Source organism: Mastomys coucha, unplaced genomic scaffold (genome assembly GCF_008632895.1).
Source record: "Mastomys coucha isolate ucsf_1 unplaced genomic scaffold, UCSF_Mcou_1 pScaffold6, whole genome shotgun sequence".
Lineage (NCBI taxonomy): Eukaryota > Metazoa > Chordata > Mammalia > Rodentia > Muridae > Mastomys > Mastomys coucha.
Genome location: NW_022196912.1, coordinates 3,053,855 through 3,062,660, shown reverse-complemented (window position 1 = coordinate 3,062,660; position 8,806 = coordinate 3,053,855). Strand labels below are relative to the sequence as shown.

The 8,806-nt window shown below is 38.2% G+C and overlaps 1 protein-coding gene across 36 annotated transcripts in view; it reads right to left on the bottom strand.

Moving 5' to 3' along the window:
• Nucleotides 1-8,806, bottom strand: part of Nrxn1 (neurexin 1) — a 1,104,407-nt gene that overhangs the window by 32,297 nt on the left and 1,063,304 nt on the right. The window lies entirely within an intron of this gene.

Sequence of the window (8,806 nt, the reverse complement as noted above, 5' to 3'; positions counted from 1 at the left end):
AATTTTGAAGAAGAGGACCTTATAAGTTACTCTTTTTCTGAGATGAATGCTTTTCAAAATCATCACAGACAATGATCCAGAATCTTACCCTAACTTATTGTCTATGCCACCCTCCAAGCAGAACCATGTTCATTGAAACAGTTAATGAATGACTTCATGTTTAGACCATCTTAATATACACACCATTTCTTAAATGAATATAACCTGTTCCCTGTGGGCTGAGAATGAAGACAATCACTCAAGTCAAATAGCTTTGGCCATAGCAGGAAATATATATTCATATAATTGTGTCTAAAATTCATTTCTTGCCAGAACAGAACTGTCAACTCTTAGCTTAGCTATGATAGAGGTAAAATCCTTTGCTGATGTGAGGGACATTGAAGTACAGCCTTATTACAATGAAATCCAATGTCTAAAAATTGTTCTTATTTTGGGTTTGTACAACAGTAAGAGCCAAGATTTTAAAGCTCTACTAAAACAAAACAAAGAAACAAACAAAATGACTTTATCTATTTTCATTTAATAACATGTCCACCATATTGATGATTGATATCAAAAAATATAGTGTGTTGAATATAATACAAAAATAAGCATTAATATTTAAATATATATCTTCATGTTACCTATTCCAAAGAAAGATTTAGACCTATATTATCATTTTATATTCATTGATTAAATTTATATTTGTCTTTTCATATTAAAAAAAAAAGAAACCTCAGAAAATCTCATCATTGAGAATGTTTTTTTTTTTCCCTTCTAGGGGAAACCCAGAAAAGAAATGTAAATAAAGAAAATATCTAATAAAAAAAAGAGAGAGAATGGTAGGCATTTGAATCTGCACTTGACCCAGGTCTTGTCCTGTTGCACATGACCAAGACACCCCACTAAGATGATAATGGCAACTGGACATGTAGCATAGAGCCCAATGTTCTCCATGTCAATGAGATATTTAGATGGTTCTGGGGCTTTAATCAATAAGCTTCCCTTCCTGGACATTCCCTCCTATAAAAGTATTTGATCTCTGGTCCACCCTGTGTAGTATGTCTGCATCCATTTTCTACTATGAATAAACAGTTTGGACAAGAAAAACAAAAAAGAATATTGTCTCCCGGAAAGCAAGAGCTAACATTTGTTCACTGTTATCATTACCAATGCCTACACTAATGCCTGCTTCAGGTATCTGTGTAAATGCTCATGGAGGGAGATTAAAGGATTGAAATAAATTTGTCAGTATGACATTCAAAAAAAAAGCCTCATTTTTGTGTACATTTGACTCTGGGTAGTTTAACAAGCCAACCTCATGATATGTAGAAACATGTGCACAATGTTGTAGATAAATGCATTTTTGGGAAAAGAAAGAGAACATGCCTAATTAAAAGCAATGTTCTTTCAGCTTATTTACATAACACAATACAAGATTCAAGAAAGAAATGTGGTATAAGAAAACATGAAACTGAATTATCACTTTTAAATAAAACAGCATGTCTCTTTTATAACTTCTTTGAAACACTGTTGGCTTTTATTCTTATACTGCATTTCCAATTCCAACAAAAGCAACTCTGAAGGATCAGTCAAAAGTTTAAACTTTCTGAAAGACATTTCAACAATCTATTCTCAAGAATCAGAATTTGGAGGTATAAGACCTCCAAATACTGTAAGTGGTAAGGCACAAGAGGTGAAAGAGGAACTAGAGAGTGGGGCAGTCCAACATTCCCATCCTGCTTGATCTGGTTTTAGACAAATCAAATTTTGAAATGATTTAGGCTGTTCCCAAATTAAATACTGACAGATGTTTACAAATGCAAATCCAGGCTTTCTAATGGTGTTAAAATAAATCTCTTGCCCAGCTATTGAGACTGAATGGACTAATTAGTCACACAGGTTAAACTGAAAATCCTTATTGGCAATGAGGCCAAAACATAATTTATGACTGTAGCATGCCAGCAGTGGATAGCTTTAATCAGCAGGATTCCAAAATCCTCATTTTCACTGTTGGCGTGTAACAGGTCAAGGAAGGAAATCATGATTCACTAAGTGTTCATAGATTTTTTTTTCAATGAGACTGATTTTGGAACCATTCATGTAAGGTAAATGTTTCCTCATGTATGTGAGGAAACAGGAGCTAGAAAAATAATAAAACATAATAATAAAACATAACTACAATTATATGTCTAATTAATTAATCAGTAAATTGTAAATATCATTTACTTGAGATACCTATCCATCCAATCATGAATCCATGTATGTATACATAAACATATGTATAATTATAGACATCCACCCAACCCATTTAGTTTTCTACATAATACAATGTATCTTACAGAAATGCATGATAACATTAATTTATAGTAAGTGAAAACATGGAAGAAAACAAGAAGTGCTGGAAACCAAAAGCACTCTCTGGCTTGACCTGCTGCTAACCTCAGCTCTGGCGGAGACACCCCGGAGCCAAGAGGCTTGAGAACCAGGATCCTAGTTTAATACCAAGCTGTCCTTAACTTGGAATTTCTCTCAAGGATTCTGTCTTGCTAGACAGGTTTTCCTCAGAGCTAGCAATAGAGGTCAAACACATTTCTTGGGATAGTCCACAATAGTTAGAAATGTTTTACATACTAGAAAGTAATGGAAAGGCTTCCCTCACTCAAGGACATTAGCTAGAAGTGTTAGGTCAGAACCTCCCAGTGCTTGCCTCCAGCAAGACCCAGAGAATTAGCAGGAAATGCTAGATCAGAACCTCCTAGTCCTTGCCTCCAGCAGAACCAGAGAATTAGCATAGAAATACCAAAATACCTCAATAGTGAGGGCTCTACTGCTCTTCTGCCTGCTTCATACCTAGCTACCTACTGACCTTGAAGTGGCGGTCACTTGCCTACATGACCTCAGTCTTGTGCCTCTTGTTGTAACCCCTGCCCGCCTACATGACTCTTGTCATCTGCTGAGAGGTGCCTGGAGCTGATCTTCACAGAGACAATTCCCTGAGATAAGGCTGCAATGTCTTGGGTCCCCTTATCGAACATCCGGCCAGATGTTCCCCTTTCCTCCTTTGTTCCAGCCGAATTCCCCTCACCCCCTCCTCATTTCCTTTTTCTGTAACGTATATATACTGACCACTGGTCATTAATAAACTAGGCTTTGACAAAAGATTTGCAAGGCCTTCCTCTCCTTTTTTCCACTCATTCTATTCCAGGTCTATTTCCCCTCGCCAGGGAATAACTAGATCCCGCAGGTCCGGGATAAAGAAGTATCACAGTGTGAAAAGGAGCCAGCACATTCATTAAGAGAAACGGTTACATATACAAGAAGACATACACACAGTTATCCTACTGTTTTTATATGGAACCAAACAGAAAGAAAATGCCACTAAGAAAGAAAAATATCAGTGCTAGATGCAGCACTGCTGAAACACCTAAGCTTATTATCTACTAGGTAGCAGTTATCTACTCATGGGTTGTGTTCCCTTTGGGGACTAAATAACCCTTTCACAGGGGTCACATAATCAGGTGTCCTGCATATCAGATATTTACATTTCGATTCATAGCAGTAGCAAAATTATAGTTATGAAGTAGTAATAAAAATAACTTTACGGGTAGGGGTTACTACTGCGGTATGAGGAACTGTATCAAAGGGTTTCAGGATTAGGAAAGCTGAGAAACAATATAATATGTTGATCAATGTTAGCTAAATACTAATTCAGAATTCAAATTTTAATTCTGGGATCATACACAATTTCCATTGTTCTGGATTGCTTCTTGTATTCTAAATTACAAACATGTACACACGCACAAACACACACTAACACATTATACATATACTATATATGTATGTATGAGCTTATATGTGTAAGTATTTTATATATAAATCCTAATAATTGCCCTAGCTAAGCAAGCTATGGCAGCTCACGCCTGTAACCGCAGCACTGGGGAGGCTAAGGCTGAGACAGTCTGCAATAACCTAGGGTCCCACAAAGAACAAAACAGTGAACAAAGAGAAAAAAAATGGTGATAACAATGCTTCCCATCCCATCGCTATGTTGTGGGAGTCAAATTTGATGTGCAAAACATTTTGGGCAGCAGGGAAGTGCCCAAAATACACACTATACACTCCTATTGTTTTTCTCTGTGGTTAACTTGACAACACTTGGAATTAACTAAAGTTTTATTACGATTGATAAGGTGCTTTTGCTTTTCACATGACAATAAGGACAGTTCTGAGGAGTGTTGGAGGAGATGACTGAGCATCTACTTCATTGAATATATTCTCTTTTCATCCTAACATCCTCCTCTCAGTCAGCTGAACAGAGACTTCATGCCTCATTCTAGTTGGCTCTTTACTCAAGGCTGCTCATTGGGAATGCTTCCTTTTTCCCAAGATAGAATTCATTGAAAGCATGGCTTATTTGATACATATATGTGAGTTTAATAATTAATCAAGGAGTTAAGAAATTCTAATTAATGCAAGGCAGGAAGGTATTCATTTTCCTATAGCAGTAAGCACACAGATTCAGAGATACTAATGTCCTGAGTCCTGTTCGCTGCATACAACAACTTTTTGCAACCTCAGACACAGACTGAAATGTTGCTTTATGCCATATGGTATCTACATAAATAAACAGAGAACAAAGTGGGTTTAATTATCAGCAAGACTAAGAGAATATGAAGAGAGAAAGGGGGAGATGGAGAGACAGAGAAAGAGATAGACAGAGAGCAACAGATACAGAAAAAGTGAGAGAGAGAAAGAGGGAGACAGAGAAAGACATAGACAGAAACAGAGAGAAAAAGATTCTCTCAGGGTGATCTATGTACCAATGCTCCATATTATAGTGGACCTGTTGTGGTAAATCTGTAACCCAAATATGCCCTGGCAATGAAAACACAACTCAGTTAATATGAATACAAGCTGTGCACCAAGATTGGGCAGATCTACCACTACACTACCATCTTCCCCATCTAGGGGACCCCTTATAACTTGTGGTTTCTCCAGGCCATGTGCTTCTGCTCCACTTTCCTTCCACCTCCTCCTCTGTCATTTTTTCACTCTCTCCTTCTCTCCCACAACCTTCAGCTCCACCTTCCCCTCCTTCTCTGCCCAATCATAGGCTCTAGCCTTTATTTATAAGTTAAAGTGGGAAGAAGGTTAACCAGGAAATCACTTGAGTGCTCTCCAGTGTTTGCAGGCCATCACTGGAAAACAGAATTAACATCAAATACAATTAGCCCCAGGGCTATCCGCAACACACACTCTGTGACATATTTGCTGTAATTATTTTAAATGTGCCAATGAACTCTTATGAGACATTGGACATATGTTTTATTTACATTAAATAGAAAAGGGTAATTTTCCAAATTACCCTGAAATCAAAATTTTGAAAACTTCTTAGATAATGTTTTATTCTGTTTCAAACACATAGAGTTCACATCTGTATTTAAGCATATGTCACAGTGAATAAGATTGGTTTAAACTCATATTACTACTTAAGATTGAACATATTTTCTTTAAGCATTTACATATGTAAAGCATTTTATAAAAGTGACTATGGTTATGAGCAAATAATTATGAAAATATTGGGAATTCTTGAGATCAAAACAACAAGAATTACTACACATGGCATTTGAATTTGTTACTATCATTATAGTACGAATCTGTTTGCCTACTCTAATTTCACTACAAATCTTGTGACAAACTGTATTTGTCATCATTGCTCATATGTGACAGTCTCAAAGTGAGAGTGAGAAAGTATAGATTCTTTTCTAGAACTGTATTCCCTAAGACCTAGATCTAATAATTGAGTTGAAAAGTCACACCTTTCAAAGATTTTACCTCCCTTATATCTCTGACAATGAAAATGAAAGTTCATGGCTGATTTTAGCACTATACCTCATGGAGGGAATTTAGGGAAAAGAAAAAAAAATTGACGTTATGTTTAGTAGTGTTAGAATTGGGGTGGATGTCCCATTCACGAAGACACAGAGACGGAGATCAATGCAATTAACAAGAGGTTTTTAATAATCCAGTATACTGGGATCATCCCACATTCAGGCAAAGGTGACCCCAAGGAACAAAGGCACACACTTTTTATATTCTTTCCAGAACATAAGTTTACAGCATGAGTTGGTTATCTTTCATTGGAGGAGCTCATTGTTCTTTGTTTCCATTGACCTTTGTACCCCAGGTGAGGAGGAGACACCTGTTGCACGTAGGAGGGATGGGGGATATCCACCCACTCCTGGGGACCTTTACTGCCCACAATTAGGGCATCTCTTGGGAAAGGATGTTTGCTTAGTAAACCCTTCTGAAGCTCTCTGTCTTTAGGCTTAATCGACATTCCTGGCTCCTTGGTATTTTTATTAGGTGCCCCTGTTTGCTCAATTCTTACAGTAGAAAGAAGAATAGCTGAAGGTTAAATGGAAAGCAAAGATAAAAATGTCTTGCACTAAGCTGATACGTCCATCTTTATGAAGCACCCTTGTCCTTCAGGAAAACATTAAGATAAAGCCTATTTTAGAAAGGACTGCAGGTGGGCAGAGAAAAATGATCATACTTCATCTTTACCTTAGAGTCAGCATCTCTTAGCTACTCCAGTCTCACTCAGTTGCCCTCCCCCCAGCCTGGAGCAGGCTGATTTAGACCTTGCTTTGCCACAGCAAGCTAGCCCCTGTAGGGTGGAGCCTTCTGACCTAGGTGAAGTCTATTGTCCTGCCAAGCCTGCAGCTTCCTGAAAGGAGCCACCACCTGTTGAGCTGCTGATCCAGTCTGCCTGACCAGTTCCTGACAAAGCAACCAGATGCTGATGAGGCAACAAGATCTTGGCATAGAGGGGGGTGGATCCCCTCCCTTTATAAACTCAGACTCCTACATAAACATTGGGCCTTGATCAGAAGCTTGTCCTGGTCTCATTCTTCTCTCACCATCCACCTATTTAGCTCCATCTTTCCTTTAGGGAACCTAAGTAACCTGTGGCCATTGGTGGCTACACTAGTTCTATGTTGTATAAGCTTTTAATTCAATGAGTGGAAACTATGCCTCCCTGGTTTCCTTCAAAACTTAACTATCTATTGAAAGTTCCTTTTGAAATGAAAATTGTATGGAGGTATGGACTGCCTGACACAAGCCATCAACTTCAGACCACAAAATAAAGACAGAGTCAAGCGCAGTCATGCAGTTTTTTTCTATTGATTCTTCTGTGCATTTACCCATTTATTTCATTCATCCTTAGTAATTTGTTGAATACTTTTAAGTAACAAAGTTTTAGAGTGGAAATTATGGTTCATGCTTATCTGGCTCCAAATATTTACATGCAGTGATGGAATCTACAATTGCTTCTTTTCAGTTTGGAGTCAGCATCCAACTGATCATTCACACATTGAAGGTTGCTTTTCTGGTGCCTGGTAGCAATAGGAAACAGATATCTGAATCAAACACAATTTCAGCTTGTATAAAAATATAAGTGAGTAGAAGAATGTAAGTCGTTCCATTCTTATCTCCTTGTACAAAGCTCAAGTCCAAGTGGATTAAGGAACTCCACATAGAACCAGATACACTGAAACTAATAAATGAGAAAGAAGGGAAGAGTCTAGAACACATGGGCACAGGAGAAAATTTGCTGAACAGAACACCAATGGCTTGTGCTATAAGATCAAGAATCTACAAATTGGACTTCATAAAATTGCAAAGCTTCTATAAGGCAAAGGAAACTGTCAATAGGACAAAACAGCAACCAACAAAGTAGGAAAACATATTTACCAATCCTATATCTGATAGAAGGCTAATATACAATATATACAAAGAACTCAAGAAGTTAGACTCCATAGAACCAAATAACCCTATTAAGATTGGGTACAGAGCTAAACAAAGAATTCTCAACTGAGGAATACTGAATGGCCAAGAAGTACCAAAAGAAATGTTCAATATTCTTAGTAGTCAGGGAAATGCAAATCAAAACAATCTTGAGATTCCACCTTAGAATGGCTAAGATCAACAACTCAGGTGACAGCTGATGGTGGAGAAAGAGGAACACTCATCCATTGCTGGTGGGATTGCAGGTTAGTACAACCACTCTGGATATCAGTCTGGCCATTCCTCAGAAAAATGGAGATAGTATTACCAGAGGACCAGCTATGCCACTCCTGGGCATATACCCAAAAGATTCTCCAACATATAACAATGACACATGCTCCACTATGTTCATAGCAGCCTTATTTATAATAGCCAGAAGCTGGGAAGAGCCCAGATGTCCTTTAGCAGAGGGATGGATACAGAAAATGTGGTACATTTACACAATGGAGTACTACTCAATGGGATGGAACTAGAAAATATCATCCTGAGTGAGGTAACCCAGTCACAAAAGAACACACATGTTATGCATTCACTGATAAGTCGATATTAGCCAAAAAGTTCAAAATACCCATTATTCAATTCACAGACAACATGAAACTCAAGAAGAAGGAAGACCAAAGTGTAGAGACTGAAGGAAAAGGCATCCAGAGACTACCCCAGCTGAGAATCCATCCCATATACAGTTACCAAACCCAAACACTACTGTGGATGCCAAGAAGTACTTGCTGACAGGATCTGTCTCCTGAGAGTCTTTGCCAGAGCCTGACAAATACAGAGGCATATGGTCACAGCCAAAACCATTGGACTGAGGATTGGGTCACCAATGGAGAAGTTACAGAAAGAACTGAAGGCGCTGAAGAGATTTGCCACCCCATATGAAAAACAACAATATCAACCAACCCGACCCACCCTCCCCCAGAGCTCCCAGGGACTAAGCCATCAGCCAAGGAGTACACATGGAGGGACCCATGGC